The following is an 8,118-nucleotide window of genomic DNA, read 5'->3' as shown; positions in this document are numbered from 1 at the left end:
ATAAAATCCATGAAGTGATCTAAGTGAGCATGGGTTTAATCTAATACTCTAATATTATAGCAACACTCATGAACCCTGCAACAAACTTTTGCTATGTCTAAAACACTTTAGACAATCTACAGTCAGATTCATGACAATCTTCTTTCATTCCTACTTCCAAAGGATGAGTGACTATGGAGGGTTTGAATAATCTTATTATTCAGGAAGTCAAAACATGCAAAGTGAAACACAAGAATAATACTAATACTATATTGCCTCAAATTGTTTGTAAAAAACTATATTTTTTTATAATACGACTAAAATAAATTTTGTTTTATTTAAAAAAATTATGTAAAAAAAATGTTTTTAATAATTTATTTATTATTTATGTATTAACGAATTTGTTATTATATAAGTTAGTTTTAGAAAGTTATAACCAAGTGAGCCTCCAGCTCAAATAGTTAAGGCATGTTGTCATTTAGGGGGTTGAAGGTCTAAAGTTCGAGTCTTCCCCCTTTCATTCAATTAAATTTTTTTTTCCAAACAAACTTCAAAAATGGTCCATGTGGTTTATCAAATGTCACGAATTTAGTCCCTTTATATTTAAAAAGACGAAAATGTCCTTACAGATTTAGTCCCTAACTGTGTTAGTAAAAATGGCCAACTTTGCAAGTTTTGCAAACCACAAGGACCATTTGCATCAAAAAAAAATTAGCAGGGACTAACTTTGTGACTTTTGATAAACCACAGGGACCATTAACTTAAACCGATATTTTGGTAAAATGTGATGTCAAGTACAAGCATCGGAGCCATGATACGTCTTTCAGAACCTTGAAGTGAGATAACATATGACTTAACAAAAAATTGGTGCTGAGGGGGTGACTCATACCCATCGTTCTTAGGAAGAATTTTGTATATGTTTTCTTAATTCTTAATAGGCCAAAATTTTATATTTGTCAAATTTAATTTATAAATATAATATTTATCCTCTTAAACTTTTAAAATATCATATTTATCTAAATCTTTTTTATAATATTTATGATAGGTTATAATTATTTTTATATCTTAGAACTATATAATAGTATTAAAAAGTTGACCTTATTATCCCTACGTCTAATTTTAATGAAACGTCTATTGATAAATCGTTGAATGTCGTTCTCTTAAAAAAATACATTGCATCATCTTCGGTTATTTCCCCAAAATGCATATACTGATTGCTTTACTTTTATTGTTGTTGCTTATTGTTGTATATGGATGATACTCTAAATATTATCTAAATATTATCATTGATATTTTGATGTTTAAAGACTATATATATATATATATATATATATATATATATATATATATATATATATATATATATATATATATATATATATATATATATATATATATATATTTTTTTTTTTTTTGATGATTAAACGGAATATACAAATATATAATATTTTAAAAGTTTACAAAAAAAAATACAGTATAAAACTCTTCTAATTTCTTAATATTTATGATTAGGAATCTCTTTCATAAATTGCACCATTTTTCAACAATATTCGTGATAACTAGTTTTAACCATTGGTTCATATGCTCTCCTGTATAATAAATTAATAAAAAAATATCCTAACAAAGTTTTATAATTGATAAAAGTATATAAAACTATATTATACTTACATTTGGTTATAGATTAAATTAGTATATTTTTTATATCTCATACCATTCCTTTTTTAGAATCCTAAGTAATTTCCCTTATCTACTGTTTTAAGGTCTTTCCCATAATTTGAATTTTGTTTGTTTTGTTCTTTCTATTTGTGTCCCCATCCCATTGCAAAACATGGAAAACTGTTGATTTTCCATTCATTCATATTCCATCTTAACACCAATAAAATAAAACTTTATTTCTCTTTCTTTTATTTTCTTGCATTGACGGTTTTTGAGAAGGCCAGTCCTAAGAAATTAAATATCCTTAAAGGTCCGGGATAAGCCAGAAAAAAAGGTCCTTATAGTTATTATAAGTTTTTATTTTTAAATTAAAATATATAATAAAAATAATTTGGCCTTGTGCAGCTGTCCACTTTGCCCCTTCAACGCCCCCATACTAGTTTCTTTAAGAAAAAAAAAATTGAGAACATATTATTAAAAGTCATTAGGCCACTCTTCATCCAAAGATGCCATGAGAAATTGAAAAAATATATATATGAACAAAAGACATTATTAGCGGGACCTTTTGATTGTCCTCTTGTTATTGTATTTGTCTATTTGAGTAGTTTAGCATTTTGCTTAAATTATTGAAAATACCAAGGTAGTAAAACCACTAAAATTATTGAAGAATACCCAAGTAGTAAAATTATTGAAAAATACGGAAGGTGTAGGACCTCCAAAGTACACAACACTCAGATTTCATGTGTAGGTGGTTTTGGAGTTATCAATATTAATTTGAAAATTATTGAGTTTAGTTTTTGTTATATTGCAAGATCGGAAGGTGCACAGGATACATTCTCATAAGCTGATTTGATCTGAATAACATGGAGATCCGGGGCGTTGCCCTCAGTGGGGGTTCTAATGGGCGTCGCCCCAAGTGACTTTTAAAAGGAAGTGCTAGGGTCTAAGGGACAGAGTCTCTGACGTTAGTCCTCCTGGCCAGTCAAGGGGGACCGCCATTGCGGTGTGCAAGGCAATTCCCCAACCTGAAAAAGATATATCAATAGCATAAGAGGTATATCTCACATTCCTTGATATTCATCCTCTTTTCTAACAGTCTTCTTTTTCATGATAACAAATCCTAAGGACCATAATCCATATGAAGCAATCATTTTACATGGTTTGTTTTTTATGAGATCGAAGTTCATTTATTTTTCTTTGATAAAGTAAAAAGATTGTCTTTATGAGAGGTACGTTATACGATATATGTAATATATCTATATGTATTCAGGAGAGGATGACATGTATTTATGAGAATCAGAGAATGATCATTGAAGTACCGTGTTACAATTACAAAAGTGGTCCTCATCTTTATGTTCATTGATTTTGAGAACACCACGCATGTGAAGATGTCTATGTCTACTTGTTCTTTTACTTTGCTTTGTAACATCATTGTTGAGGACCCAATTTGAAACAATTATTTATTTGTACCATGTAATGATTACATTATTTAAAGTTTTTGCTTGATTTTAGTTCTTTTTATTACTCTTGAAAGTAATTTTGATGCTAATAAAACAATCGCGTTCATGTTTTAACCTCAAAAATGAGTGCACCTTAATACTATCCGTTATACTATCAAAAAGAGAATATATCACCCCATGCATATCAAACACGACATTATTACGACATCTCCACAATATTCAAACATTAGTGATGATCACAACCTTCAACCACTTCCTTTTGCCAATCTCAAAATGACCATCATCAACCAAGACAGGTACTATCGAATGGGAGACGAGACATGCAAATTAATCTCACGTAATCTCCCAAATCTAGACCAAATATCCACCTACATTGAACACATGAAAAGAACATGACTCATGGTTTCTACACCAACCCAACAAACCAAATATAAAATGGAATCTAACTCGAACCCTCATTTAGACAAATTAAATCTAGTAGGAATCCTCTCCAATGAGGCTCTCCAAATAAAGATGTTGACTTTTATGAACCATTTTGTTCCATCTAGTTCAATGTTATCACCTAAAATAGAAACATCATCAATGTGTTTCTTGTAATGCTCACAAAGATATCACCCGAATCATCCAACTCGTTCAACAACCAACTTCATCTGTGAGGTTCAATATATAACATAATCTCTATAGATTAACCAAATCTTCCAACTTAGTCTGATCATCACCTTATCCCTCTTCTCCACCACCACTCCCAGTTCTCATCAATTAAACAACCAGAAGAAGGCGATTTGTTACTTCGTCTTCAACAAGAACAACCCATTAAACCTATACTTGAAGGCCAAATTCCCCATGCAAATATAATGTCAAAACACACAAGATAATTTTCACTAGTCTTCTTTCATGCCAAAAATCATCCAAACAAAATTATTAATAGATCAAAATATTGGGGAAACTTGTAACATGACATCTTTTCAATAAATAGATCTAGCCATTTGAATAATTGTAGCTCATACACATTTATTGTGCGAGCAACCAAAAAGAAATGAAAAACGACATAGATAATTAACATGATTAGGTCGATGTGACCTAAGACCACTTGCAGGAGTCATAGAACTCTTCTATTAATCAACTATATTATCAAAGTGATACATTTGAAAACCTAGCTACAAATGCTTATAAGTGTAAAAACCCTAACAACTCTTGGGTCGGACCCTGATACGAAAAAATATGGAATAACCAAACACTTATCCATTCAAAATCAACATTCCTTTTTCTTCACTTTTTTTCCGAGTTTGGTTATCTATTAAGATCATAAATTCTAAGTCACACTAACAAAAAATTTAATATATTAAGTATATTAAAACTATTTTATTATGGCTTTATATGTTTCTTGTCCCAAACTGCTCATCAAAGTTAACAAAGAGAAAACAAACATGTATAACTAAATAAGCATAGATCACGTCCCTACTATGTATTATCTAATGTGTTCTTTATTGATATTAGAATTGATTTTCTTCGGTTTTAGAATCGGTCAAAAGAGCCTCAGTTCTAGTTCTCGGATTGGCTTCGTAAAGCTAAGAGGGGTATTTGATATTTACTCTTACTATTAAACAATAAATCAACATGATTAAAAATAAATAATTATTTTGATCCTTATTAATTTGAGTGCTCTCTTTAAGATATACTATGATTATGTTATGATTGTTTTTCATAACATGATGGACTTAAAAAATCTGAAATGTCGATACCATGGCGTTAAAAGGAAAATGGTGGTTGGTGGTTGGTAGTGAACCATCAAGCATGTGTGAAGCATTTTGGGCCTTGACCCCTACCGACGGTTTATATAAATACAATGGCCATAATCTATTCAATGTGAGGCACCTAGTTAAATTACATTATCTAGATAATTATTTTGTTAAAATTATATTATCTAGTATCTTGACTATGACATAATTACATAATAAACATACCATTTTGGTTTGAGTTTTATAAAACTAAGACCTTATAGGTTAAGTACAAATTGTTATGAAGACATTTTGTTTACCATCGGTTATGGGTTAAAACTTAATAGTCTAAAATCTTTATAACTTAATCATCAATAACGTTACATTATGGTTTTAAGTTATTCTCAAATGATCCGGATAGATGTTAGGTGTACATATGTATATGTAATACAATATCGTAAGTTTGTTACATACTTATGTTTTAAACGTTACATAAACTATAATTCGAATGTTTATATTGTATACAATTATTGACAAGTTTATATGTTGTGTTGAAAAAACAATGGTGAAATTAACTTCCATAAATAGTACGCATTGTCATAAATTATTTGCGGTGTGGGTCACCCGATTTAGTGGGAAAACATGTTCTAGGGCTCCACCAAATGGGTATCTAAAAAAGTTATTCCCACATAATTAAGAATAATTATAATTATCAAAGAGTTACAAAAGTTGCTCTTGAATTATTTAATCAATTTGTATATTTTTGTTTAAAAAAAGTTTACATTTTTACCTAAAATGATGGAACATATTCTGTAATGCACTAAAAATTGGAATGAAATCTTGAAGGGAAAACAAAGTTACGATCATTTACATCGATGTATATGAGTTGGTAAGTAAATAAGAGACAAATTTAAATATCAAAAGATTTTAATACTTTAATTATGTTTCAATCGATATTTTATATCAATAATATGGTCCCATTTTCTAGGCAACCCCGATATCAACATAGAGTTGACAATATCTAATGTTATCATAAATTGTTTTCCTCTTTTGGAATATACAAAAAGAATAAAGATAATTAAGTATTAATTTAATTGCACCATTTATTTTGCTTTTATTAGTGTCTACCCCATGGTTTGATCAATATTGTTATTACAAATATCTCTGCTTGAAATGGTCTTGTTCCCACTCTTGAGGTTGATCAAAAAGTCTTTGTAAGTGTATTTATAGATCCGGAGGGGTGAATATGTTCTAAATTTTTATGGACTTTGTGTTCATTTTGAATTAAGTTAGATGAAAAATAATACATAAATACATGCATGCATATATACTGTTTTGGTTGAAAATTAATGAAGTAAGAATCAATCAAATTGTATAAGAGGTTGTGGTATTGTGATCAAAATAAATATGCTAATGAAGTATAAATGACACAAGCGGGTTTACAAGAAAAGTCATTGATCATTGCTAGGATCCCCGACATAAAACATTGGAAGACGATAATGATCACTTGTCTTGTTGTGTTTGTTAATTTCAAAGTAGGTTTACAGTGATAATGAAAATAATATGAGTATAAGTGAATCAGTAGAGCTTTCATGTGTGTGTAGTGTGAGATTTACAAGTGGTATTTATAGTCTAAGCTAAATAACAAGAAGTACGATAATTCTGGGATCTCTGGGATGAATATTTGCACGTTGTTTGAGTTGGTATTCCCGAATCTTAAGCTTGGTTGAAGTGGTTCTCCGCTCAGAATGGGTCTTATGTTGACTAATTTTGTACAAGTGAGAAAAGGAAAGAAGAATATAGTCACTAAAAGTGTTAGAAAATATTAATGATAATAATCAGGATCCTGTGATATGTTTAAGGATCTCGAGACTTCAGAAATATTAAGGATCCTGAATATGATTATGGGATCCTGCCCTTAACAATTGCTCCCAAATTATACTTGCGAAATATTAAGGTTAATTTCCAATATTGAAGGTTTTTAAAAAAAATAAAATAAAAGAGACGATGAATTTGAATTCAAACCCTAATTGGATAGGATTTATCGGCATCATTACGCAGTCAAATCACACACACACACACACACACACACTCTCTCTCTCTCTCTCTCTCTCTACTGTCATTTAGGTTAAATAAAGGTAATCGGTTGACTTCCTTTACCTTCCCTAATATTTCTCTTGATCATCTCCGGTCACATTCACAGGTAATTTCTCTCTTCTTTTTCTTTTGTTTTCCTCTTTTTCTGATGATGGGCAAGAATGCAACTCGTTCCCATGCCAACATCACCGTCCATTCCAAGAATGAATTCATTGATCAAGGGATCCTGACCTATGATGTAGTTTGTTCCTTTGATAATGAAGACATGCAGTCTCTCAAAGCCGACAAAGCTTTTCCTTCTTACATAATCTTCAAGTCCTTCGAGGCTTCTATTAAGCTTGATTTTGTTTCTTTTTCCTGGGTATGCTTCCCTAATTATCCCTTTTCGTTGGGTCTCAAATACCCTTTCTCGATCATTGTTTTGATTTTGTTCCATGCCAAGAACCTTTCGTACATTCAAGCTATGTCTGTTATCTGGAGGATTTTATCTTGGATTGCTCGAGTGAATTGCTCTCATAACCTAGACATAGGTTTTGCCGAGTTGGCTTATGTTTATGATCTCTCTACTTTTGGGAATTCTCATTTTTTTTTTGCTCAAAGTTAAAACCAATAAATCTCCTCTTATCCTGAAATCAAAAAACAATGATGAAGCATGGAAAGAAAAATACTTTTTTGTGAGGCGTGACTTCATTGCTAGCGGGGATCTCTTTCCCACAACTTGGGTGAAAAGGGTAGGATTTATTTGTTGATCTTGAGGATCCAAGGATTTACTTTTCTTATTTTATTGTTTTTGATGCACGTTTCAAGTTTGGAGAAGCTTTTTTCTATTGCTAAGGACACTGAGGATAAGATCACGAGTTTCCTTGCCTTACCTGCAAACGTCAGATCATTCATGTTTGAGTACCCCTAGCCTTCAAGAAGGTTTATCTACCATTACTTCAATAGCCATCGGTAAGGATCCTTCTTAGTGTATTTATATGTTTTGACATTAGGATCTTGAACTTATGAGGATCCTTCTCAATATGTAGGATCCAAAGCTACTCGTTCTAGTGCTCGATTTGCCTTATCTGATCTTGAAGATGACATGTCTAGTAGAATGTTTGTGGTTGAAGAAGGAAAAGATACCTCCCTCTCTCTCCCTCTTAAGAGGACTCAACTTGAGCTTGCTATGAAGACGCCGATATCTCGCAAGAGGAAATCATCCGATG

At 31.1% G+C, this 8,118-nt stretch overlaps 1 long non-coding RNA gene across 1 annotated transcript; it reads left to right on the top strand.

Annotated features, from left to right (window-relative positions):
- Positions 1-2,315: 2,315 nt before the first annotated feature.
- LOC122194608 (uncharacterized) lies at positions 2,316-3,146 on the top strand. The gene is made up of 2 exons (XR_006183958.1): positions 2,316-2,689; positions 2,906-3,146. It is a non-coding gene; the product is annotated as an uncharacterized LOC122194608 (long non-coding RNA).
- The last annotated feature ends 4,972 nt before the right edge of the window (positions 3,147-8,118 follow it).

Source organism: Lactuca sativa, chromosome 6, assembly GCF_002870075.4.
Source record: "Lactuca sativa cultivar Salinas chromosome 6, Lsat_Salinas_v11, whole genome shotgun sequence".
Classification (NCBI taxonomy): domain Eukaryota; kingdom Viridiplantae; phylum Streptophyta; class Magnoliopsida; order Asterales; family Asteraceae; genus Lactuca; species Lactuca sativa.
Note: the sequence above shows the minus strand (reverse complement) of the source record. Positions and strands in the feature narration are given on the sequence as shown.